This window comes from Zootoca vivipara, chromosome 4 (assembly GCF_963506605.1).
Source record: "Zootoca vivipara chromosome 4, rZooViv1.1, whole genome shotgun sequence".
Taxonomy (NCBI): Eukaryota; Metazoa; Chordata; class Lepidosauria; order Squamata; family Lacertidae; genus Zootoca; species Zootoca vivipara.
In genome coordinates, this window is record NC_083279.1 from 59,011,609 (window position 1) to 59,038,801 (window position 27,193).

Consider the following 27,193-nt stretch of genomic DNA (forward strand, 5'->3'; position numbering starts at 1 on the left):
TTCCGGTTGATGATATTCAAACAGAATGCAAATTTTGGCTCTCTAATATACCATCACGCATGTCCATCTGTTTCATAGGAATTTTGCCCATTCATGAAGTATAAAGCCAACTTTGCTAGGACATAGGTGCTAATTAAGTTTAGAATGATGGTCTCCAGAAGGCAGACTATAACTTCACTTCAGTACAAATGTACTTCCAAATACTAAGTTGTGCCAAATCCTTTATTATAATGGATCACATCTGTTGATTTTGATGGCCATTATGGTTCTCAGATAAAGTTCTTTGAACTTAATGTGAGTGATGAACAAGAGTATTTAGATACATATCACCTTTGCTAAAATAGTAAAGTGCTTACTGATTTGATTCCACAGATAGCACCAAAATATCATTGTGGAACTCCTACACATGAGTAGGACCTTGTCAAAGACACATGCCCAACTGGCATGTTCTCTCCCTCCTGGTTGATCGTTCGGGAGCTTCAAAAGCTTTCTCCAGCCTGAACATCACAGCGACTAATGCCAAAAAGCATTAGCACACTTAGGGATCCGCAGAGTCTTTGCAGTTTGTGCAACAGAACTCAGTAGCACAGCATTTGGCTAATCTACGTTTATTTACAGAAAATACACTCTGAGCACTGCAACAATGGCTCCCTCAGACAGCAAAGAAAATAAACCAAGGACAATAGTCCTACTTCAGGAAACACAGTAACACAAACATCCTGTCTTTGTCACTTCCCACTCTGTGGAATGAAAAACATATACAGTCATGTGATAGACAACAATCCCATGACTGCAGACACGGGGAATGAATCTCCAACAGTGGACACCCCTCTTAATTCATTTATCCATTTTTCAAGATAAATGAGCAGCTCTGATATTTATGATGATGGTTATTTCTGGTGTATTGTGAACACAACCAATGTTAGAAGATGGGCGCTGATGGTACCACATGTATATTACCACATGCATGACTTATCATGATATGTGAGCACAGCCAATGTTCACAGATGTATGGTGATGGTACTACAAGCATGCACCTTGCTCCATGATGTAAGAACATAAGAGTCTACTGGATCCACACAATGGCCTATCTAGTCCAGCATCCTATTCTCACAGGCATCCACCAGCTTCATGTGGGAAACCCACAAGCAGGACATGAGCACAAGAGCACTCTACTCTCTTGCAGTTTTTAGCAACTGGTATTCAGAAGCTGAGCATAGACATCATGGCTAGTAGCCATTTATAGCCTTACGCTCCATGAATTTGTCTCATCTTTTAAAGCCATCAAAGTTGGTAGCCATCACTGCCTCCTGAGAGACTGAATTCCACAGTTTAACAATGCACGGCATGAAACCCTTCCCTTTATCTATCTGAATCTTTCAACATTCAGTTTCTTTGAATGTCTGCAAGTTATAGGGCTCTGAAAGAAGAAATTTTCTCTATTCACTTTCTGCACACCATGCATAATTTTTATAAACTTCTATCAGGTAACATCTTCCTTGCCTTTTCTCTAAACAAAAAATCCCAAATGTCCCAAGCTTCCTCAGAGGGAAGCTGCTCCATCCTCTTGGTCATTTTGGTAGCCCTTTTCTCAATCCTCTCCAAGGCCAATGAATGACTAGCACCAGCCTGAAGTGGTATGGGCTGGGACTGAAGGGGGAAAAAAACTTTAGTGAAATCAGTTTTGTTTACAAATATACTCAGAATACATTTGGGATGCCAGGATCCACTGGAAGATAGCATCATAAGCTGCGTTAAAACATTTCTTTTCAGGAGGACAAAATACATCAGGGGAAAACCGCAATGGTGAATGCCTGATAACAAAATGGTTTGTTGTGTAAAACCTTATAGTTTTCCACTCTTCCTTTCGTACGTTATCTTTCTCCTCCTCCTTGTGCTCCCCAAGAAACTTGACAGCAGTTTAGCAATAAAGAGAGAGAAGTATCTATACAGATTACACTACTGAAAGGTGACCTGCAAATTAGTCAGGCAATGTTTCATCACTTTCAGCAATGCATGGTTATATCCCAAGTGATAACCAGATAGTCTGCAAACTATTATTTAGCTTCACTCAGCTGGACCACTGACTTCCACTTACAAACTAGTTTGCTGATGTTGCATCAGGATGTTTCCTTGTTGAACCATGAAATAAGATTATAGCCAGTTAAGTTTCTTTTGCTTTACAACATGCAAGATTCCTGGGCTTACAATTTCATACAGAAATAAGGTACGGCATAGCTTAATTTGCAAAACAGTAAAATAATAATAATAAAAGCCATACCCTTCTTGCATTTATGTGCATTAAGTGTAGCAGGAATTTAGAAAGAAAGATGGTAAGACAGGGATGTTTTGAGAATAGTTTTGTGTCTAAGCAGAACTAGAACTATATTCTGAGCTATCACAACATTGACCCCAACTAATATCACTCTACAGTTGATTCAGAACTATTTCCCCCAAACATGTGATATTATAAACAAGAAGCATTAAAAATTGAAGAGGTTCAGTTCCTGGGACTTGTATAGCCCTGGAGGATATGTTTGTAGCAGGGAAAGTAAATGTATTGTAGCAGAAACATAATAAAAAATTCCTTCCAGCAGCACCTTAGAGACCAACTAAGTTTGTCATTGGTATGTGCTTTCGTGTGCATGCACACTTCTTCAGATACACTGAAACAGAGTTTCAGTACACTGTTTCAGTGTATCTGAAGAAGTGTGCATGGACACAAAAGCTCATACCAATGACAAACTTAGTTGGTCTCTAAGGTGCTGCTGGAAGGAATTTTTAAAATTTTGTTTAGACTACGTCAGACCAACACCTACCTGTATTGTAGCAGAACATTCTAAATTGATTTAGGAGAGAAACATCAAGAAGAAGAATCAGCTTATCCCACTTCTTCCTCACTTACCATTACCGACGGGCTAGGGACAAAGGTGGGAGATGTTTCCTAGTTCTGCTGGATCTCTCAGCGGCCTTTGATACAATCGACCATAACATCCTTCTGGACCATCTAGAGGAGCTGGGAGCACTGTTATACAGTGGTTCCGCTCCTTCCTCCTGGGCTGTGTTCAGAAAGTGGTATTGGGGGATGAGGGTTCAGACCCCTGGGCTCTCACTTTTGGGGTGCCTCAGGGTTCCGTCCTCCCCCCATGCTTTTTAACATCTACATGAAGCCGCTGGGAGAGATTGATGGCTGGGTGTCCATCAATATGTGGGTCAGGGCCGTCTTAAGCGCTCCTGGCGCCGTGGTGCGACGGATCCCTCCGGCGCCCCTCCCGCCCCGTTTCCCAGCACGGTGGGCGGGCGGGCGCAGCGCGGGGGCAGGCACACCATGGTTGCCGTGGGTGCAGCTGCGTGGCGGACCGGCCGGCCAGCGGGCGGGCGCAGCTCATGGCGCCCCCTGGCGGGCTGGCGCTGTGGTGCCCTGCACCACCCAGCCTGGCCGTAGGGCCGGCCCTGATGTGGATGATACCCAGCTCTACTTCTCTTTTAAATCAGAACCAGTGAAGGCAGTGAAGGTCCTGAGTGAGTGCCTGGAGGCGGATGGAAGATCGATGGCGGTTAATCAATTGAGGTTGAATCCTGACAAGACAGAAGTACTGTTCTTGGGGGACAGAGGGCGGGCTGGCCTGGAGGACTCCCGGGTCCTGAATGGGGTAACTGTGCCCCTGAAGGACCAGGTGTGCAGCCTGGGAGTCATTTTGGACTCACAGCTGTCCATGGAGGCACAGGTCAATTCTGTATCTAGGGCAGCGGTCTATCAGCTCCATCTGGTATGCAGGCTGAGACCTTACCTGCCCACGGACTGTCTCGCCAGAGTGGTGCATGCTCTAGTTATCTCCCGCTTGGACTATGGCAACGCGCTCTATGTGGGGCTACCTTTGAAGGTGACCCAGAAACTACAACTAATCCACAATGCAGCAGCTGGACTGATGACTGGGGGTGGCCGCCGAGACCATATAACACCAGTCCTGAAAGACCTACATTAGCTCCCAGTACGTTTCTGAGCACAATTCAAAGTGTTGGTGCTGACCTTTAAAGCGCTAAATGGCCTCGGTCCAGTATACCTGAAGGAGCATCTCCTCCCCCATCATTCTGCCCGGACACTGAGGTCCAGCGGCGAGGGCTTTCTGGCGGTTCCCTCGCTGCAAGAAGCAAAGCTACAGGGAACCAGGCATAGGGCCTTCTTGGTAGTGGCACCCACCCTGTGGAACGCCCTCCCATCAGATGTCAAAGAGATAAATAACTACCTGGCATTTAGAAGACATCTGAAGGCAGCTCTGTTCAGGGAAGTTTTTAATGCGTAACATTTTAATGTATTTTAAATCTTTTTTGGAAGCTTCCCAGAGTGGCTGGGGAAACCCAGCCAGTTGCGCGGGGTACAAATAAATTATTTATTTTTTATTATTATTATTATTATTATTATTATTATTATTATTATTATTATTTGTACCCTGCCCATCCGACTGGGTTTCCCCAACCACTCTGGGTGGCTTCCAACAAAGGTTAAAATACATTAAAATGTCACACATTAAAAACTTCCCTAAACACGGCTGCTTTCAGATGTTTGACATAAATAGAATAATAGGAAAAGAGTGAGTGCTCATCAAAGTTTTTCTCAGCTTTCTCTCTTCAGGTGCATAAAGTCCCGAGTGCCTGAGAGCAAATTAAAAACCAGAACTAATGATCATAGTGTCAGTTTTTAATCAATGGCTATTATCTTTAGTGCAAATGTTCTGTGTAGTGCTTCAGTAAGTCTAATGTGCTCCCAAATATGGGTGTTCTGGTTAATGATGCATTATGTGGCCTATTGGCAAATCTTTGTTCCCTTAAATTGTCAAACATAATTGTACAGTTACGCACTTTCTCTGATAACGCAAATCAGTATATGACACCCTCAACTTCTCCAGTGGATTATAAACTGTTTCACAAATTCTTTAAGCCCTATAAACAGTTTGTAAGATCTGATCAAGCTATTTGAATGAAGGACTGTGGAATGAGAGGGAATATGAAATATTCAGAAAAAGAAATCACAGTCACAATAACTTCTGCTTTAAAATCTCCATCTTCTATTTGATGTATTTCATTTCAATGGCAGTTAGAGAAAACTATTCCTTCCTGGCATGTGGCACATACACAGTTGTGCAGCATATACTCAAATCATCCTGAAAATACTGCCTTCTAAAATGTATCAAATATCAAGGAACAGTGAGGAAAGCTGAGTAGAAGTAGCAATAGTTATAAACTCTTATTTAACAACTCCCCAAATGGCACATGCCATAAATGCAGCAAGTGAAAGAAATACTTGCTCAAGAATGCCCAGATTAAACTGGTTTAATTAAATCTACCACTAACTAGCATTAGTTTAACTCCTGTCTCCCAGCACAGAACCCAAGGCAGCTCACAGCATAAATTAAAATATATACAACAAAAAACATGGTGTGTGTGTGTGTGTGTGTGTGTGTGTGTGTAACCCTATTAAGAACAACACTGAAGAGATTTTGAACCATTAAAAAAAGTTTATTAAATCAAAATTAGTTTTAGGGATGGACCTTGTTATTTCAAATTTTAGCACTCCCTATATGAGGCCAAAAGTTAGGGCCCCCTAGGCTCAGCATCCAGTGTAGCAGAACAAGTTGTGTTGCCCTAAATCAGCCTCTGTTAGTTTGTTGTGCATTCAAAATGGGTTGGAATGTTAACTGTTAGCCTCAGGTTTCAGGTTCTCTTTCATGCAACAAGATGATTTTTATTTTTTTAAAAAAGTATTTAAAAATTAAATGATTTTACATTTTTTCAGTCCAATCCTAAGCATACTGACTTGGAACTAAATGCCCTAGAGTTCTGTTAGAATTACTTACACTAAATGTGCTTAGGATCAAAGCCTAATGCGAAAGAATCCAGTCCAACCCCCTGCCAAGCAGGAAACACCATCAAAGCATTCCTGACATATGCCTGTCAAGCCTCTGCTTAAAGACCTCCAAAGAAGGAGACTCCACCACAATCCTTGGTAGCAAATTCCACTGCCGAACAGCTCTTACTGTCAGGAAGTTCTTCCTAATCATGTACTTCAAACTGTACATTGCACTTTTGAGTCATTGGAATTTCATTAAGATGTATTATCACTAAGTAAGCAATCAGCAGAACCTGATTTGGTGCTCAGTTGCTCAGTTGATTTACAACACTCACTGGGCTTTTCCAGGCATATTAGTTAACTGGGTGCATTTGTATTTTTATATGAAAGCAATCAAAGAGAGTGTCTTGACACCTTACAACTAAAACAGAGTAAGTTTGAAAGTTAAATGGGTTGCAGAAATAATCCCTGACTATCAGACATCCAGAAGCTACAGTCGTAATCTTTCTCTGAATATTAACGATGCCTTAATTCAACACGAAGCTTCAGTAATGCTTTAATTATATACAAGATTGGAAAAAAATATAGAAGATATTCCTTTAGCTCTAACAAATTACCAGGCTTGAAGCATTTAGAGCATGAAATGCAATTTTTAAAAGGACTGCATGGTGGGGGAGGGGTCCCATAGCTTAGTTGGTAAAGCATATGTTTTGCATATAGACTGTCCCAGGTTCAATTGCTGGCTGCTCTAGGGGAAAAAAATACAAGGTAGTAGGTAATGGGAAAGACCTTTGCTTGAAAGGCTGGAGATTCTGCAGAGTTGTTGCCAGTTGGAGTAGACAATACTGGTTAAAAGGACTAGTAAAAGACAGCTTTATGTGCATCTAATAATTTGGCATAGGATTGGATAACTTTTGACTATACTGTACATGTTTTGAAATGAAATGAAAACTGAAGGACAAGAAACCTTGGTTCAGCCTTCATATTTCTAAACTTTCATATATTTTTAAGCTGAAAGAAAAAGTCATGTTGAGCAAAGTACATATACGCTGTCTTCCACATTCTATACTGGATGTGCAGTAGTGTGCAACAGAAGTGATGCAGAAATACAACAGCGTAACTGGCCGATATTCTCAGTCACCAATTTATAGACCATATAAAGAAGAACACTATATAAGAAGAACACTGACAAAATTTCGTTATTATATTATAAGTCCAATCACCCTAAACATTTATGGAATAATTTGCCAGTGGGTCAATTCCTCAGATTAAAATGAAATTCATCTAAACCGCAAGATTTCGCTACTCATTCTAGACAACTTGCAACTTCTCTTATACAACGTGGGTATCCTATCACTGTTATCAATTCGGCATTCCAAAAAGCTCAATTAAGAGATAGAACTTCTCTTCTTACTAACCATGTGAGTCACGATATAGGATCAGATTCTTCTCGCTTGGTGGTCTCTCTTGAATATAACCATTTAACATCTGATATTGTTAAGATCATCAGGCGTCACTGGCATATCTTGCAAGATATCCCTGGATGCAATACTGTACCCCATTGGAATTTTCCAATGCTGCGGGATATAAATTTATCATCCAATCCTGTGCTACCTCACGAGTAGTTTGTATCATCAGATGTCCATGCGGGCTCCTTTATGTGGGATATACTCTCAGACCAATAAAGGTCAGAACCTCATAGCACAGATCCAGAATTAGAAATTGTGTTGTGGATGCACCTCTTGTCAACCATTACATGGAGGCATCTCACATGGATCGAGATTTTACCTTTTTTTGTTATCTGGACCTACTCTGGACCCATAGAGTTAGCCAGGCAGAGGTTAATGCAGAAGGAATCTAGGCTTATTTTTTTATTCAACATCCTATACCCGAATGGTTTAAACACTGATGTTGATTATAATTGTTTCCTGTAATTCTTCTGTATGTATTAAGTCGTTGCTGCATGATTTATTTTCCAATCTTGATTTTTGTTTATATGGTTATTTTCATATGTTTTTAAGAGTCAATTTGGGAAGTCTCTTTAAGAATTGCCGGTATTAGCTTGATTGGTCATACCTGTAGTTTGTTTGCTTCCAGACCTTTATATATTGAAGTTTAATCTAGTATTTGCATTAACACTTGGAGTTCCAGTTAGTATCTTATCTATGAATGTGATGTATGTTTTTGTAAGTGCATTGTTGTCCTTTTTTAATGGTATAAGAACTGATTACATATTCCTTTATAATAGACAGCATTCTACTCACTGAAGAAGCCAGTTCTGGTGAAACAAGGTATATAACCTGGGTAACCTTGTCTCATCTTTTTTGTCACCATCCATTGTTGCTTCTCATTTTCATTTGGATACTTCATTGCCACCGTTATTTGTTACCACATTTGGATGCTCCGTTGTTACCTAGATCCTTAAAATGCGGAGAGAGGCAGATTCCCAGCCGCGGGCTTGCTTAAATCAACAAGCCACACCCCCTTGGAACGTCCTGATTGGACACACCAAGGGAGTGCCGCGGCCGGGTGCCAGCCAATGGGCAGGGGGAATGGCAACCATTAACCCCCATGTGTCTGCCTCGTGGGCCCACAACCTCCTCTCCTCCTTACGGCGGAAAGGACTTTGCCATTCGTAACCTGGGTTCTTGTTGTATGTTTGATCAGAAGTGATGCATACATGCATACCACAAAGCAATCTTCACCTGAAATTGCCCATAGTTATGCAGTATATCATTTGTAGAAGTGGGTGTGACATTGCCCACTCCCATACCAAAACGTGAGTGTCTGTTTGTTGATTAGAACAGGAGAATGAGACTTGCAAACCTATTGCTAACAGAAAGCAACATACGGTATGTAGTGTTTTGTTCCTTTGCTTTTGTATTCTTGATACTCCTCTGTGGAAAATGTATAGATGTCTTGTTTACTTGTTCATCTGTGACAGGGCATATTATATGGAAAATATGAAGCTGCAGTTTGTCTATGTCAGCCTTTGATGAGACTCATATCTCAGTGGGCTTCATATCCTGCTCCTCACCAAAACAAAAGAGAAACATAGTGAATGCTTCTAGCTAATAAAATTGATGGATTACTGCTTTTGTTGAAATTTGATCATGATTGGCTTTGATCAAGATAGAAATGGCAAATAAATGAGGCTGAGCTGTTGCTATGCGTTATACACAATGGAACTACATCTAAAAAGAAATGGATGGAACCAATGTGTATATATATCTTTCAGCCCTTAAGGGGGCTAATCTATCACAGGAAGATTTGATGGTTTTAGGATTGAGAATCAGAACAAAACAGCATGGTGGTTTTGTCATCATTGTAATTGTGGTCTGAAATCTTTGGTGTTGTATTTACAGCTTTGGTCAAACAATTTTAAATTTAGGCTTTCTAGTATGGTAATAGTAAAAAAATACATTACTAGTTTTTATGTAACTCCTTAAACCCTGTACAATTTTGCCGTCATAATTATAACATGGTTTCCTACTATTTGTTTTCTGTTTGCACATAAATATAATGTAATTTAATTGTTCTATAACAATTCTATTATACTGCATTTCTTCTTTCACCTCTCTCCTTCTCTCTCATTTTTTTATCTCCATATTTCTCTGTGTCCTGTGTCTTTTCCCCTTCTCTTCCCCCCCCCCTACATGGCAATTAAGCTTAGAAAAAAGGTCCCATTCACCTGAATGTGAATTTTTCTATGTCTAAGTGCCATGTGGTGAAACACACAATTTTCAGGGTCTGAATGTGAGAACACAGTGGAGAGGAGAGCTACTGCAACACACACACACCAATAAAAGCTCCCCTTGGAGGCAATTAGGTTTAGGGGGAAAGGTCCCATTCATGGGAAGGGACCCTTTTTTAAATCCTAATTGCAACGGGGGGGGGGCAGACATCTGGGAAGAGAATAATTAACCATTCCCTCTCCCTGTGCTGTCACCCTCTGAAAATTCTACACACACACATCCTGTAATTAGAAAAAAAAAGTTTTCTGAGCAAAAATGGAAACCTAGGTGCTAACTTTTGAAGCCCTAAATATCTTGGGACCCAGGTACCTTAATGACCAACTTCTCTCACATAAACCTGCTTGATTATTAGGCATGCCACAAGTCCCTCTCCACCTCAAAAAAGTTGAGCAGGTAGTTGACCAGAAATAGAGCCTTTGGGGTTGTGGTGCCCTTGTTCTGGAATCTTGTTGAATTATTACATTGAGTGTCAATTTAGTTTTAATGCTCTAATATCACACATTATAAAGGTTCAAAGCTTTGAGTGTACAGGTTGTTATGAGGTAGAGGTAGAGGTAGAGGTAGAGGTAGAGGTAGAGGTAGAGGTAGAGGTAGGTGTGTGTGTGTGTGTGTGTGTGTGTGTGTGTGTGTGTAACAAGTACCTGAGCCAGGTAATAAATCCCTCAGTCCTATTTATCTATAATATCTATAATAAACAGTTCATCAGTTTAATTTTCAAAAAATTTCAAACACACAGGTGTTCTTACTATGCAATCTAGAAGAGTAATCACATTGTTTTAAAGCATTTGTTTAAATGTCAATACTCCACCTACATTACTAGCTATGCAGTTTTGATGTCACTTCCATCTGGCCAGTATTGATTAAATGATCATCGATGGCTAATGAGCAATCAAAAAAGTGTTAATGTTGACTTCTGTAATGATTTTTAAATTTTATGCCTTTTCAAAACATAGGGTTTTTAAAATAAACAGACATGCTTCTATATTTCACTGTTCCATTTAGTTGCTTCCAGACAACCTGTTTATTGAACATTTATTCTGATTTAATTCTAAGGAGCTTAGATGATGTTGCTTCAAACTATAGTACATGTTCCTATCTACCGTACGTTTTTTGTAGGGAGGGGAATAAGTTTGTTCAACAAGAATGCCAAATGTACTTTAATTGCCCAACCTGAATTTGTCAATATGTGATTGATTCCCACCTGCCGAATAGTGACAGTCCAGAAGCAGTCTTTGAAAATTGCAGAAATCTTGGGGGCGGGGCTTATGGGAAGCAACATATTTAGCTAGCTAGCTAGCTAGCTAGCTAGCCACCTAGCCAGCTGGTCTGGTAGTAATGGCTGCTCCACTTGTACTTGCTGACTGCACTTTCCATAGAATGTGTGCAAACAGCTGACTGCACTTTCCATAGAATGTGTGCAAACAGCAGTGAGATGTTGTGTGCGGAATAGAAACACTTTATCAAGGTAGCTTCAAAAAAACCAAGATCATGGCCACTGGTCCCATCACCTCCTGGCAAATAGAAGGGGAAGAAATGGAGGCAGAGAGAGATGTTACTTTCTTGGGCTCCTTGATCACTGCAGATGGTGACAGCAGTCACGAAATTAAAAGACGCCTGCTTCTTGGGAGAAAAGCAATGACAAACCTAGACAGCATCTTAAAAAGCAGAGACATCACCTTGCCGACAAAGGTCCGTATAGTTAAAGCTATGGTTTTCCCAGTAGTGATGTATGGAAGTGAGAGCTGGACCATAAAGAAGGCTGATCGTCGAAGAATTGATGCTTTTGAATTATGGTGCTGGAGGAGACTCTTGAGAGTCCCATGGACTGCAAGAAGATCAAACCTATCCATTCTTAAGGAAATCAGCCCTGAGTGCTCCCTGGAAGGACAGATCGTGAAGCTGAGGCTCCAATACTTTGGCCACCTCATGAGAAGAGAAGAATCCTTGGAAAAGACCCTGATGTTGGGAAAGATTGAAGGCACTAGGAGAAGGGGATGACAGAGGATGAGATGGTTGGACAGTATTCTCGAAGCTACGAACATGAGTTTGACCAAACTGCGGGAGGCAGTGCAAGACAGGAGTGCCTGGCGTGCTATGGTCCATGGGGTCACGAAGAGTCGGACACGACTAAACGACTAAACAACAACAATCAAGGTAGCTAAGATGAGCCCTGCAGATGTTTCTACAATCAGTCCCAGCTAGCATGGCCAGTGGTCAGGTATGATGGAGGTTGGAATCCAGCAACATTTGTTTGGCTATCCTAGCTCTATAGAGAGCATCCTTAAAGCAAGCCCACTGGCTGCCAGCCAGCCCTAACTGCTGTCATCTGGCTAGACAACTATATACCTAACTAGTTATCTAAAAAGTGTAAGGAATGGGGGGGAAAGGAAGGAGCCACTTTGCCACATTATAGGCAGATCCACACAATACATATAAAGCACATTCAACACGAGTTCTTAATGTGTTCCTAAAACACACGAGTTCCTCCAAAGAATCTTGGGAACTGTAGTTTGTTAAGGCTCTTGAGAATTGCAACTCCGTTCCCAGCGAAGGGAATTACATTTCCTAGAATTTTGGGAGCAAGGTGTTGTGTGCTTTAAATGCACTTTAAATGTATGCTGTGGATCTGTCCTATGAAAAAATCACAGCCTTCCTATCCATTCACCTAAACCAGGGGTCCCCAGACTTACCGGCGTTTGGGCCAGTTCCCACCGCGCCGATCGCGCGGCGGGCCAGAGGGCGGGGGAGTGCGCGCCCGTGCGCATGCGTACGGGCGCTTACTGGCGCGGCGGCGCGCTTCCCAGGTGGAAAAAGCGCCGAAAATCCGTTGTGCGCATGCGCGTGGGCCTCCCCCGCCCCGGAAGTGCACCAGAAACGACTTCTTCCGGGTCGGGAGAGGCCCATACGCATGCGCAGAAAGGATTTTCGGCGCTTTTTTCCCAACCTGGAAGAGCGCTGCCACGCTGCGCCGTAAGAGCGGGCAGCGGGCGGCGGGGGTCGTCGCGGGCCAGATTGGCAGGCTAATTGGGCCGCATCCGGCCCCCGGGCCGTAGTCTGGGGACCCCTGACCTAAACAATGTACAGTTTTTCACAGCTCCTTCAAAAACTGGGCTCCTCCCCTATTTAGCCCCTACAAATGGCATTGCAAATGGGGAAAAAAGAGCCCTACACATAGCACTCTTTACTAATAGACCTATTCTTCATTAAGTTGGGTAATACATATTATGTATCAGATTTATCAGAATTAATAAATCATGCATTGTGTGAAGAAATACTTTATGTTATCTGTCCTGAATCTACTGCCAATCAATTTCATGGGAAAACCAATCAATTTCACGGGGAAAACCAAAGTTGTTGTATTTTAAGAGAGGGGAAAATACTTTTCTCTGTCCACCTCCTTCACACCGCAGAACCCAAATTGGCATTAGGTTGCAGTTGAAGATGACAGAAGTATTAACTAGTTTTATTGTCTGGCCAGCATAACTTCTCTGAACACTTTCTCTTAAAACAAACAAACAAAAAAGCCTCATTATAATTAGATACAGCAATTTTTGTCAAGGCAAATCTTATAGCAAGTAGAAATTTGGACTTGGGTTTCCCAAGTTAAACAGTCTAACCTCATGTAGTTAGTATCCATCATGCTTTGATAAAAACCATACTAATAATAGTAAAAATGCTCCTAGAAGAATGACATCCATGTTATTTGTCTTCCTAGTAATAAGTTTATGATTGTCTTGTGATTTTTCATTGTGACATAATTAGACACCACTTATGAACCTGAAATGATGTAGAGGAACTTTTCTGTGCCAACACAAGCTGATGCAAGCTTAGCTAGGATGCATGAAAATACATTTTTTTTTCTTGTGGCCACATCCTAGATAAGGAACTTTCATTGACAGGAGATATGTCTGGCTCCTTAACTTTTTACTTTCCATCATGTCATGCAGACTGTTTAGTTTAGATGGACTTTTAATTAGCCGGAAATTCAAGACTGTAACTTTGCTAGAGTTCATTCTAACAAATCTTAACTCAGAGATATAAAAGAAAACAATTTGTAGTCCATAGTAAAGCAGCTAATGGTTTAGAAGTGACTCCATTTATGTTGTCATAAGGAACCCTTATACCTCAAAGGTAAAAATTCAGAATTAATCAAGGTCTCAGAAATGGTGTCATGCTAGTGATAGTTCGGCTTCAGCAGACAGAACTATTCTGAATCTGTTCCACCTTTTCCTCATATTTTCTTGAAACCTAGTTGCTCTCTTAACATTATGTTCAAACAATAAGCTGTAATTAGGGAGGCTGCATATGTCTTAAGTGCATTAAAATGTCATTATGCACACTGACCAAAATACCTTTTTAAAAAGCCAATGCTGAAATAATACTTAAGCAAATACATGTTTATTATCACCAAATGTACCAATAGCACACATTCCAGCAAGCCAAACATTAGTATGAAAACATTTTTCCAATTACTGAAGACTCCCTATAGTGCTTCAAGCTGCTTTATGACATTTTAAACCCTGTAAGTAATATGGGCCTTTCAAAAGCTACAAAATCTTAGTTTTTTCCCATTGACCTGGGAACTAAATTCATAAAGAGCACATTTTCATAGCAGGGAAATAAAAATGCTTTTAACACATTTGTCTTGAAAATTGGTGGTGGGTGGTGTTAAATAGTGTCAGGGGATAAATAACCATAAAACATAACATTAGCGTATCCAGGTATTATTTGAAGCAGACACAAATGGGATGTCACCACACTTTGTCATTTTTCTTGCCATTTGTCCCATTAAAGCTATGTAATCATACATCAGTCACGATTGCAGTCAGTATTTTTCTTTGCTTTTCTTGCTGTGTTTGGTTCTTCATTTCTTTCTACTGTGGAAGAAATCCTTTAGGGATAATAATTTTCCCATAATGACAGTTATGATCTGGATATGATTTTAAACATGTTGTAATGTTTCTAATGGCACAGCATAGTTTAAAACTAAGTTCAGAAAATCGTAATTCAGTTATTTCTAAAAAAATACATTTTATCTAAAAAATGTAGGATATAAATCTTCAACAGTTATTGACAGATCAACTAAAAGCTACATTTGGGCAACAGTCCTATGCATGTACTTATAAATTAGATTATACTCAATGGGGCTTATTTCTGTGTAGACATGCTTAGAACTTCACAGTAAGAAGCATTAGTCTTGGATGAATAATAGAGTTAAGCTAAAACTTATAATTATAGCAGTTCCGTAATTTGTTCCCCCATTTTGACAGCATACCTTGCGATAATGCAAAAATTAATGCATATTTTCGGACTGGTGGACTCACATTTGTGACATATATTTACTAATGATGTACTGCTCACAGCAGCCCTGTCTCAGCAGTTCAAAATAAAATCTTAAAAACTGAGAAAATGAATAAAATCTAAAATGTTGCAGCTAAAAAAGTGCAATTGATTTAAAGCCCATTTGGAAACAAGGGTTTAATCTGCTGCCTGAACACAAAGATGCATCTTACAATTAGCTTCCTTGGATATTTCAGAAAACCAGCACCCAAGAGAATGAATGGAACCAAGCAGAATTAAGGGTGGGGGGAATCAATACACAATTTCCAGTTTCTATCTGATTTGCTTGTTGCTAAATTTGGCTTAACTGAAATACTGCTCATTCTATCCAGAAATCAAAACTGGAAAAATATCTGGTGGCCACTCTCGTAACTTCTAATAATTTCAATTACTTATTTTAAGGAAAGTAGAAAAACGGCAAGAAATACAGAAGCAGGGGACATTCCCATGTCTGGAGGTGCCAAGTATTGAACCTGGGACCTTCTGCAAGTGGAGCATGTGCCTTTATCACAATTTGAAGTTAGTCCTTCAACTTTACACCAATCAATGGGACTGGTTCTTGTAAAAGAGGGATGGGAGAGAAGATACATCTAAGATGACATATTTTCCATCTGAAATATGAGCATCAGCACATCTATGCAGAGATTTTCACCCTGTCACAGTACACACTGCTATATTGGTTCTTGCAGTGCTGACTCCATACTTTTAGGCCAATGCTTTCAGTCAAAGTTACCTGTCATGATAAGGTAGGGAGAGTAAAATTATGGGTGGTCGCTTATTGTAGCAAAGAACAACTCTTCATCATCTTGTCCCAAATACTACACCAATTCTTTACCAGGCCTAACATCACAATAAATAAAAGTGTTGGAAGGATTTTAGAACACTATATAGTTTAAATGCTTGGCTAGAGAAAAGGGCAAATACACACACACACACACACACACACACACACACTGTTCTAAAGGAAACTTGGGAGAAGTCCTAAAGGTTCTAATTTATAAGACACAACATACTAAAAGATAAACATTTTGTAAACTGCTTATATGTTTTCGTTTTTTTTACAATGAGAAGTATAAAGTTTATGAAATAAACAAATAAACATTGCCACTTTAAAATAGTCATCTTCAGAAACAATATGTGTTTAACCAAATAATATTCTTGCAATGATTTCTAAAGGTACTGACTATATTGTGAAAATATAGTTTTTAAGATAATTGACCACCAGAACGTAGTCTCATCAGAAGCCCTCCAGGTTTTCCTGTCATCTGGAGTAGGCAGGTAGATGCTGAGGAAAGCACCTTTTCAGCAGCGACCCCCTGGCTTTGGAATGTTCTCCTTATGGTGCCTTCCCTGGCACTCTCCAGTGCTAGACAAATATTGTTTGTTTTGCTATGTTCGAAGGAGGAGGAAAAACAGTGTCCCTTGTGTGGAGAAGATAGAGAAATGCTATAGACAAAAACAATGCACAACTGCTCAACACCTACTTTGCCTCTGTCATCACCCAAAAGGAAAGCAGTGGTGAACCTGGATATCAGAATAAACAATGCAAGGGGGGAGCTGTAGCCCAAGATAGGAAGAAAGTTAGTAAGGGAACACCGAGCTACTTGAATTCAAATCTCCAGGGCCTGATGAGCTGCACCCAAGGGTACTAAAGGAGCTTGGAGTTGTAAATCATACCAATGCTTAAGGAAAATTCATGCTGTTAAACTATCCCTTCAACATTTCACAATGGATCACGTGATTAAGGGACAAATAAAGAGCAAAGAAATCAAATATAGTATTTGCATTATAATAATGTACTATTTACTTTTTTCTTGGTATACATGAAAATGTATATGTGTTTGTGCAGGTAGAGCAATCCAAATTACAGTGGAATTAGAAATGCAAAAATAAAGTTGGCACCACAGAAAGTAAAATGTATCTCAGACTCTTTAAGACTAATTGAATTGCCATTGATAAGTTGTCACTTAAAGAGACAGGTCTGCAGCGAAACATGGGTTTGCTGCAAATGACCTGTCATTAAAGCCATGGGTAATGTTCAAGTCCAGACTAAAAACACAATACCTCCTAGCAATAATCTCAACAGGAGTCAAAACAGCAGGAATGGTGAAAAGTCAGTGTACATGATCCACTAGAGAATTATGCCTCAGGTGCTATGTTAATTTACTTGCTGGCATACATTAATTGAAACCAATCAATAACACCTCTGGCACAGACTAGGAAATGCTGCCAAAGTAATTGACTGCCACATTTATTCATGCTCCAAATTTGGAAAAGTGGAATAATTTAGTCAAAGATTTTTCATTTATGTCAGTATAGATAACACAATGATTTCACAATTGTTCTTCCAGTTCTAATTACATAAATTTCTGTCCTTTTTTAAAAAAAATCACCAGGGCCTTTTTAAAACTAGTGTACAATTCTACAACTGCTAAACATGCTCTTGGCTTCTTCTTCTTTTTACTTTAGGTAGCACATTTAATATAATCAAATATTTTCACACTTACATTTTGAATTTGATTTACCTGCAGTGTCTCCCTAAAACATCAATGTGACAGTAATACAGTATACCTCTTGTATGCTAAGACAGAAAGTCATATGCTTCAACCCAGTGAATACATGGTTCAGGAGATATTTGGAATAGGACATCAGAACTTATTTTAGGGTTCAGTCCTATGGTCCCTGGGAGGAGAGTCCAAGGATCATAGACAAGGTCAGATTTATGAGCTAGGAGGATCCCTCTCTACCACAGCTGGCTGCTCTGAGACACTGCCCCAACTAATGTTGGTTGAACCCCAAAGGGAGCATGTCACAGCATACAAGTGGCTTGGGTCCAAAGCTGTCCTTTAACCCAAACCCAAACCAGGGAGAGTGAATTTAGCCATACTCTGGAATGGGTATGGCTCCATTCCCTTCCTATTGTCTTCAATCGGGAGGATTTTTTTTTAATGACAGCTGAGAAAACAACATAAAAACACAGAGCATTCTTCCTCCACCACTCACTTCTTCCCTGCCAGCATAAGCCTGCCAACTCAGAAAGTACTGAGACATTGCTGTTCAGTGAGATTTGAAGTCTTACCCTCTGGTATTCCTATGGAAGCTTTAGGAGCCATAGATAATAAAAATTGAGTGGGATGAGTACAGCCTCTAGGTGACCTCTCCTCTTTCCCCCTTGCAAGCACCCTGCAGACTTTAGGGTAATTGACAGTGAACTAATCAGAAATGCTGCTAAGTGTGACATTTTTGCACCCAACCAATCACACTCATCTGTGCATTTCCACCTAGATACTTTCAGTTGAATGCTGTCCCTCCCAGGAACAGAGATATGCAAAGTCCCCACTATGTAGTGGAGATGTAGATGGTGGTGAATCACAAGTGTCTGCTATTTTTCAGATAACTCCACTTTGTTTTGGCTGGCTGTGTCAACAACCATGGTGATCACCTACCGGTACTAATTTAGGTGATACAGAATTTAGGTATTAGGAGAAGGAGATGAAAACCTTCGGAAGTTAATTTCACTGGAAAAACCACCATGTTTAAATCACACCTATGCTTCCCCCTGCTCCTTCATAGAGGTATAACTGCCATTCTGTGGTTTAGTCTGCTAAGGCTGGTAACCTTTTCCTTTTTAAACAGACATCAAGTTCTTGGAAAATAACTGGGTTACATACAGGCAGAACAGATGAACAGTTTCCTGGTGTGAAGCTCAAAGCTGGGGAAAGCCTCAGCTGCCTTCTCTCTCTGCCCCTCACCAGTAATATGCACCAAGTCTTCCCAGTGAAGGGTGGGAAAAGGCCACCAACTGTTTCAAAACCTGCATTCTGAAAATGAAGTTCACTTTGAAAATAGTTTTCTCAAGGTTTGAAACTATTTCAAACCAGAATTTTAGATGAACTGTGGAATGCAGATCATATAATGAAAACAAACCTTTGGGAGAATTACTTGGATAACTTGAGTTATTGCTTAAAATAATGGCTTAAGTTTTAAAGCAAATAGTATAATAATTGTTTTTATGCAACAAATAAGACCAATAAGGAATGGGAAACAGGATTGAGAGAGTGCTTGCTGCTCAGCTGCAGAAGTGCCTGGATGGAACTAATTATGTAGACTCATTTCAATTCGACTTCCAAGCTGTATTTTGGCAAGGAAACAGCTTTGGCTGTCCTGACTGATGAACTTTATCAGAAAAAGAAAGGTGAAGAGCCACCCTGTTGATTCAGCTCAATCTTTCAGCAGCTTTTGACACTATTGGCCACAAATTGGGACATGGGGACATCATTTGGTGGTGGTTCCACTCCTTTCTCAAATACCATTACCAAAGGGAAGCATTGGTGAATCTCTGTGTGGCCGCTTGTGTTATAAAACCCCACAGGGTTCTGTTATGCTATACAGCATTTGTATGAAATATCTGGAAGCAACTATCCAGGACTGTGAGGCAAGATGCAATCAATTTTCTCAGAATAACCTCTAGTATATCAGCACTAAGAGAAATGTGTTCTATTAGCCGGGGGGAGTGGGGGGACTAGTGATGAAAATCAGCTACACTATGAAAAACACAATGGTTGAATAGATGTCACCACAAGTTGTTTCTTTGGTTAAAATCCACTCTCCTTCCAGTGGGCTTAACCTTCACCTTTCTTAGAGACAGGTTGAGCAGAAACTCTAGCCCCAGTGGGAGGACATTATCATCACCTGTCTGTCCTAACACCAAAGGCCCCTTTGTTCACACTGTGGCTTACAAGGGATGAACTCCCACTTGAGTTCATAAGCAGTGTACATTCTGCAACCTCCTCAGAAGTTCCAGAAGCTTGTGCAGATGCACTAAACATCTGATTTTCTTTTGCTGGAAACTGGCAGAACAACTCATGTTGCTTGCTGCCACTGCCAAGGCTCTGTGAAATAGTGGAGCTACGGTATACAGGAAAAAATAAGGTGGCAAAAGGGCTTACATAAGGGCTGGGTGAATTCCTTTGAGTGATTCCAGGATACACTTACAAGCATTTACTGAATTCAGTGAAACTATACTATGATGCTTTTGAATTATGGTGCTGGAGGAGACTCTTGAGAGTCCCATGGACTGCAAGAAGATCAAACCTATCCATTCTTAAGGAAATCAGCCCTGAGTGCTCACTGGAAGGACAGATCCTGAAGCTGAGGCTCCAACACTTTGGTCACCTCATGAGAAGAGAAGACTCCCTGGAAAGGACCCTGATGTTGGCAAAGATTGAGGGCACAAGGAGAAGAGGACGAGATGGTTGGACAGTGTTCTCGAAGCTACTAACATGAGTTTGACGAAACTGCAGGAGGCAGTGGAAGACAGGAGTGCCTGGCATGCTCTGGTTCATGGGGTCATGAAGAGTTGGACACGACTAAATGACTAAACAACAACAACATAGCAATGTGAGACCAGTTAAAATATTAACATTGCTGCTGTCCGTTCTTTAAACATAACCAATGCAGAAGTATCAGGATACACCAAATCAATGCAACAAAATATATTATACTTGCTCTAAATAAAGTATTAGCAGACACTTTCCAGTATTTTCCTCATGTTCTAAAACTGCTTCTTCAAGTGTGTGGTGTTTTGTGGTACCTACTAATGTCTTGACACATTCAAGTACAGATCATTATCAACATCTTATGAAAAATTATCTGTTAGCAGCTGTTTTATTGCAAGTGCATTATTCTGAAACATATTAGTCCTCATGAACTGTACAAAGCAGCCACAATGAATGCTTCCTGTGGAACCATTTTAATTAAATGAATTGGCTAATAATAGTAATGAAAATGGATAGAGCATTTTTAAACCATAAGATACTTTGGCGTAATTGAGTGAACTAACCCCCTTCTGGAAAGTGTGTGTGTTTTTGATTCAGAGAAGCTAGGCTCAGTTGTACAACATATGTTTTTCATACACAAGGTTCCAGGTGCCATCTAAGCATCATCCCTAGATCCCTGAGAGCTTCTAGTAGTTAGAACAGACAACAGAAAACAAGACAGACCCAGAACATGACACAGCATAAGGCAGCTTCTTAACATCCATGTTTTCAACATTCACAGCTCACAAATATGGGTGAGTCCACAAAATAGTAATGGCTACACATGTCAATGAGTTCATTTTCTCAGAAACAATTCAGCTCCCTGCCATAAAAATAACATTGAAATCCTATTTCTGAAATCATGTTTATGAATTCTGATCACTTTCCATGATACAGAGCTTAAGTCTGAATTCTTTTCTAAAGAGGTTGTTACTATCATATACAAATACAGGTGTGCATGCAACTGTGTATATGCATGGTGCTGGGAGATTATTAAATAAATAGAATCATACCAGGAAATGGTGGGAGAGAGCTGGAGAGTCCTGGTGACTCACGTGCAGACCCTCCCCAGAGCCCAAAGTGACATGAGTGACAGGGAGGAAACCTGAAAGAGACCTGAGGCCCAGTGGGGCTTTGTGTGGGCTGCTGAACCTCCCTGCCTAACAGCTGACACAAGTGTCATGAACTGGCAGGACTATAGGGAGGAGGAAGAGGAGGAAGAGGATCCTGGTGAGGGGTGACTGAGACACAGGGCGGCAAGCTGGGGATGAAGAAGGAGAGGTTGTGTAGAAAGTACTCACGGAGTGAAGGAGGACGTTGAGGGGATCAGGGTCCAGTGCACAGGGACCTGTCTCACATGGCAGGCTCTGAGGCAGAGGAAGCAGCAGGCAGGGTGCTCCAGGACGCTGAGACAGGCAAGGGCCCATAGTCCAGCTCACTAGCTGGCCAGGTGGGACTTGTTAGCTCTGGGAAGTAGTGTGTGATTCCTCTGCTGGAGTAGGCTTGGAACAGGTGAGGCTCACATGCCTCATCAAGCCCAGATGCTGCAATCAGCATGCAGAGCTGAGGTAATGCATCTGCTGAACTTCCCACATTTGGTGGACCACAGCTTAGATGTCCCAGGGAGCCCTTGGGGACTGTTTGTGTAGGACTGACCTCCAGGTGCCCTGACCCCTGGATCAGCTGCAGAGGCAGGAGCCTGGCCTGACTGGACTTTGGACCTGTTGGCCTAATGGACTATGCCGTAAAATGTAGAATCATGTATGCCAGTGGGATGCTGCCAGGTAGCCTGTGGTTGAGGACAATGAGAGGTAGCACCACCATAACCACTTTCTCACACATCCTGTAGCCTCCTGTCAGCCCCAGAGCTTCAAATCTAGTTGAAGAGAGTTGTGTGGAGGGAAAGAGGGAGGAGCCAGACAGCAGGAGAAAACAGGTGTTTAGAGACTTTGCAGATGGTGTCCCCCACTTTCTATACTATGTCACTTATGAGTGTGGGTTTTGGAATGTAACTCCGACAGCAGTTATCTGGTTTATTATACCTATTGAACTCTTCCTGGCAAAGAGGGAGAGAGGCACTTGTTGCATTTTCCACCTCAGGCATCAGGATAACTTCACCAACCTTGAGCAGCATGAACATTGAGTTGGGTGGGTTTGGTGCTGACCCACCACAGGCAGCAAAATGCCTTGGGTAGCTTTCTTACACATGCACGCTTGGACTCTGTATTCATGGGCAACCTGGCAGGCCTCACAGTGGCAGCAGCCTGATGAGCCCCACAGCAGCACTGACCTTCCTGGTGGCAGCTGAGGCAACAGTAGTGGCAGAAAAAGAGCCAACAAAGGTAAGAAGCGTGTGTGTGTGTGTGTGTGTGTGTGTGTGTGTGTGTGTAGCTGGTGGCAGGTTTTAGTAGTGGCATGGAGTGTGTGGTGTGTAGGGTCTCCCTCTTTGGTGGCATAAAACGTTGGCGCGTATGCATTTATTGAATCAACAGGCAGCCTTCTCCAGTTGTTTTTAACTATTGTGCTTTTTACCTTGTATTTTATCCTGTAAGCCACCCTGATATCTCGTGTTGGAAGGGCAGTATATAAATGTAATAAATAATTTATTATTATTATTATTATTATTAAATTATTATTATTAATTATTTATTATTATTAAAATGCATGTTTAGGATTACTTAGTTCTACAGCACAACCCTGCTTACACTGAAGGAAGCCCCACAACGTTCAGCGGGACTTAAAGGAAAGCGCGGTTCGAGCTGCAGCCTTAGACCACTTGGGCTGCATCGCCTCAGCGATTCTGCAGCCCTCGCAAGCAAGGGAAACGGACGGACTCTTACCTGGGAGGCTGGAAAGCGGGAGGGGAGCGCGCGCGGAAAAAACGAAGCGGGCGCCAGTGTTTTTCCCTTTCTCTCCCCACACGAGGATTGCGGACGAGGCAGAAAGGAGGCTGAAAAGGGCAAGCCCTCGGTGGCCACACACCTTCCTTTGCCTTCCGAGAGCGCGTCAGTCAGAGTGTCTCTCTGCCTCTGCCCCCACCCAGCCCCGTCATTCTCTGAGTCCCACCAATATAACTATTTCTTTCTCTGCGTTCCCCGAATAATAAAGAGGTCGTGGCGGGGGGGGGCGGGGGCGGGGAGTGTGTGAGCGGACAGAAGAGACGGTGCACTGACGGCTGCGGCAACTGACTGCAGCAGCACAAGCAGCTGCGGCAGAAGCCCACCAGGCGAGCTCCCCAGTCTCTCTCTCTCCTTCTCTCTCTCCCCCTCTCTCCCTCTCTGCCTCGCACACACTCTTTCCATCCAGTAGCCAGGCGCCAGCCTATAGGGGGCTCTTTCCATTGTGTTAGGCGGAGGCGGCCGCAGCGGAGCGCCTCTCGGCGCAGTCCTACTCCACGCCCCGTAGCCGCCCTGTCCTTCGCAGAGAGAGAGGAAGGAAGGGAGGGAGGGAGGGAGGGAAGTTACTCGCAGCAGCGGCAATAGGGAGCCTTTCATCCATAATTCATAAGCTCCCCCACCTGCAATATGCTTCCCCCAGCTACCATGAGGGTTTAGGGGGTTGACTCTTAAACAAAATCCAGGGTTATGAAGGAAAGGGAGAATCTTCTGTTAGGTGAAACGTTCTTAAAGGGTTAATTTCTTTCCTTCGCAAACTGCATATAGTGCAGGGGAGAGGAGAGTTTGCAGGGCATTCAGTTTGCAAGGTATTCTCTCCCTCCCCCGCCCCGCCGTAAAGAGGAAGCCATGGGAAGGTAGAAGGGGACGGACGGACACACACACACACACACACACACACACACACACACACACACACTCAAAACTGTCTGCATTTCAAAGTACTACAGCGAGACCCCGCTTCAGAAACAGCAGCAGCAGGAAGTCCCTGCCTGCACCACTAAAGAAGCTTCACTAGAGAAAAAAGAATCACTCTGCAAAGTTGCTTTTCCAAGCCCAACAGAGTCTATAAATCAAGACGCGGGGGTGGGGGAGGGACGGCTCCCCCCCCCTTTTGCTGTGCTGCTCCATGCAGCGTGAAAATTGCTCTTTAGAGAGAGCGAGCGTGTGCCTTTGAACCCATGCCCGGGATGCTTTCCAACTTCTTCCTTAGCCCTGGTGGCAGTCCTACCCTTCGTAACCCGAGAACTTTAGAAGACAATAAAGGGACCATCAGAGAAACTTGTTAGATTAGCATTGGGATTTCATCTTTTAATTGCTCTGCCAGTTGCTTTTTTAAAAAGAAAAGAAACACTCTAAATAGATCTACCACCTAAAACGAACCCTGTCCGTTTAAAATCCAGAATAACTGCAATACAGCATTGCTTCCCTCCCTCGCCCCCCCTTTTTTTAAAAAAGGAAAGAAAACATGACACTTGTGGACGGGTAAAAATCCATCGGTTGGTTAACTTGAGGCACTTACCCCTCTGAGATAAGGAAGATGTCAGAAAACTAGCAGCTCCATGATTCAAAGAATCCTTGCAACTTTCCTTAACATATAAAGAGACCTTCTGTTGAGTTCAAGCAGGCAAGCTATTCAAGAGGACTTTTCACTCGAAAAGAGGGAAGAAACTGGATCTCTTCCCCAGTATCAGGACTCCGGAAAACCAAATCCTTCTTCAGAAGAGAATTCTTTCAGACCCGTTATCTGTATTACCATTAATGCGCAGAGCAGAAGGCATTGCATACAAATAGATCCAAGTATGAGCTTCTATTGGTGGCTGAGGCAGGCCCCTGGGTCCTACTGCTCCATCGCAGGGAAACTACAAAGCAGCAATTTGCAAGCGGCTTTGGAGGAGCCATGAATGGGAGGAGGGGGAGACGAGAGGCGAAGGAGGGAGGCAACCCTCCTGGAATTGATTCGTTACCTCTGCTGTGGTGGTACGTGTTGCTGAGGTTTAACAGAATAAAACCCACATTCAGCAGAGATGCCGGAGAAGGTAGTGCACACCTTTCCCGTTTTCAGCTGCCTTGTGCTGGATTGTTGGGCGGAAAGGGGTGAGATGCTAAAACAAACAACTTTTGCGAAGAAAGCTCAGATGAGTAGCGGAGGGTTCCTGGAAAGATCTTGGATTCACTCTCCAAATTACTCTTTAGCTCCCCCGAGCCTTAAACACATTTAAAACTGAGCTCTAGTGATTCTGTGCGAGAGGACTTCCTTTTTTCTTTCTTTCGTTCTTTTTCTTTTTACAAAGCAAAGCTCCTGGAGGTACCAAACTGCCAGAAAGAGACCATTGAAGCAATGACAGCTGGCTTGCACCAGTGCAGTAACAGTTTTTATGGGATCCGGTCCCTGGCAAAGAAAGAAGAGCAGCCGGGCTCCAGTTCTCCTTTCCCTGGTTGGAAAAATTACTTCTACCTGGTGCTCCCACACATTTCTCCTGGTCTGGGCCAAAAATGTCAGGAAGTGTAAAAAGATGTGCTGCTCCCACTTTGCCCTCAACAATACAGTTTAAGTGCTCTCACACAGCACCGCTGTCAGAAGGTGATGGTAGAGCTTCCAATGCAGCGTTACTGAAGGCGGTTGCTGCTGCTGCTGCTGCTGCTGCTGCTGGGCTTGGCATTTTGCTAAGAATTGCAGCTTTGTGATGGAGTCAGTAACCTTAATGCATGATCCCATTTGCCACTGTGCTGTTTTGTATAACAGTTGGTGCACTCATTTTCCCTAATACGCCCAGATTTTCCTCTTGCAGAAACCAGTCATTTTCCAAATTAACTCATTACCAAACTGAAGTATCAATTAGAAGAACTTGTTTCAAATGCCTTCTCATTAGGATTTGCTTCACTTTAGGTCATGGGAAGTTTTCTGGGTGGTGAAAAGCAAAAGGAATGTGGGAAGCAGGTGCCCATAGGTAAAATGCCTAAACATTGTCACTCCTGTGCAGATAACCACAAAGCTGCTAGATAAAACGACTGTCCAGTTGTTCTTACGGTAATATTGTTACTGTGCGTAAGATACAACAAATTCCTTGGTTCGGTTTGAAAAATTATCACATGGAAACATTGTCTTTAAGGTGCCACAAAAATCTTTGTTGTTTTTGAGCTGCAACAGACTAACATGACTACCCCTCTGGAAGCAACAATCATTTCAAGTTGATAATCTAATTGAAATAAGTCTTGGTCTAGAAAACATGGCTACTAAAAAATCTGGCTCTGGCAATGACTCACTATTTTAACTTGGACAAGTTTTGTTTTGTTTTTTAAATGCCCTTTCCCTTCATTTTTTCACGGGACTAACTATTGTAATAAAAGGACGGTGGCCAACCTGGTGCCCTCCAGATGTTTTGGATTACAGGTGCTATTGTCGCTGAACTCTGGCCATGTTGGTTGGGACTGATAGAAGCAAAAGTCCAAATATGTCTGGAGGGCACCACATTGACTACCCTTGCGATAACATAGGAAATAAGAATTTTTCTCTTGCTGATAACTGTCTGAAAGTTCTCTGCTAAAGGAAACTCTCTTAAACAGCAGATTATTGTTGTTTGCCATGTTAAACAGTGCTCTGCTGTGTTAGTAGCGCACAGAGTAGACCCATTGAAGCCCATTGATTTCAATGTCTGAGTTAGATATTATTCATAAAGTGTGAAGGGAAGATGCACATATGCAAAAGCTTGTCATGGATAGGCAGCTGAGAGAAATCTCAGCTTATCAGCGTGTTTTCATTGCATGACCTCAAGTGTTTGAAAATGCTTATCTCCTCCTTTCATGTTGCATTTACCAAAGTAAACACTGGATGAACACTGATATGCCTGGGCCATGCATAAAGTGCAAAAAGCCCTTATGATCTAGTTTCCAATATCCTTATCCTATCTGTGGTATGCAGTCATATAATTTGGGCCTGGCAAAGTCAAGTCCACATTTTGCTGTTTGCATGGTGGTTGATAATTCTCTAGCTTTTTCCAGACTTCAAAATATTGCAAAAGCAGAAGGTTTATGAAG

The 27,193-nt window shown here is 42.0% G+C and overlaps 1 protein-coding gene across 1 annotated transcript in view; it reads right to left on the reverse strand.

Annotated features, from left to right (window-relative positions):
- Positions 1-24,879, reverse strand: part of ROBO1 (roundabout guidance receptor 1) — a 577,320-nt gene extending 552,441 nt beyond the window's left edge. The window contains exon 1 of the mRNA XM_035116286.2: positions 24,678-24,879. The gene's annotated coding sequence lies outside the window, so the exon portion shown is untranslated. The remainder of the gene's footprint in view (positions 1-24,677) is intronic.
- Between the last annotated feature and the right edge of the window lie 2,314 nt (positions 24,880-27,193).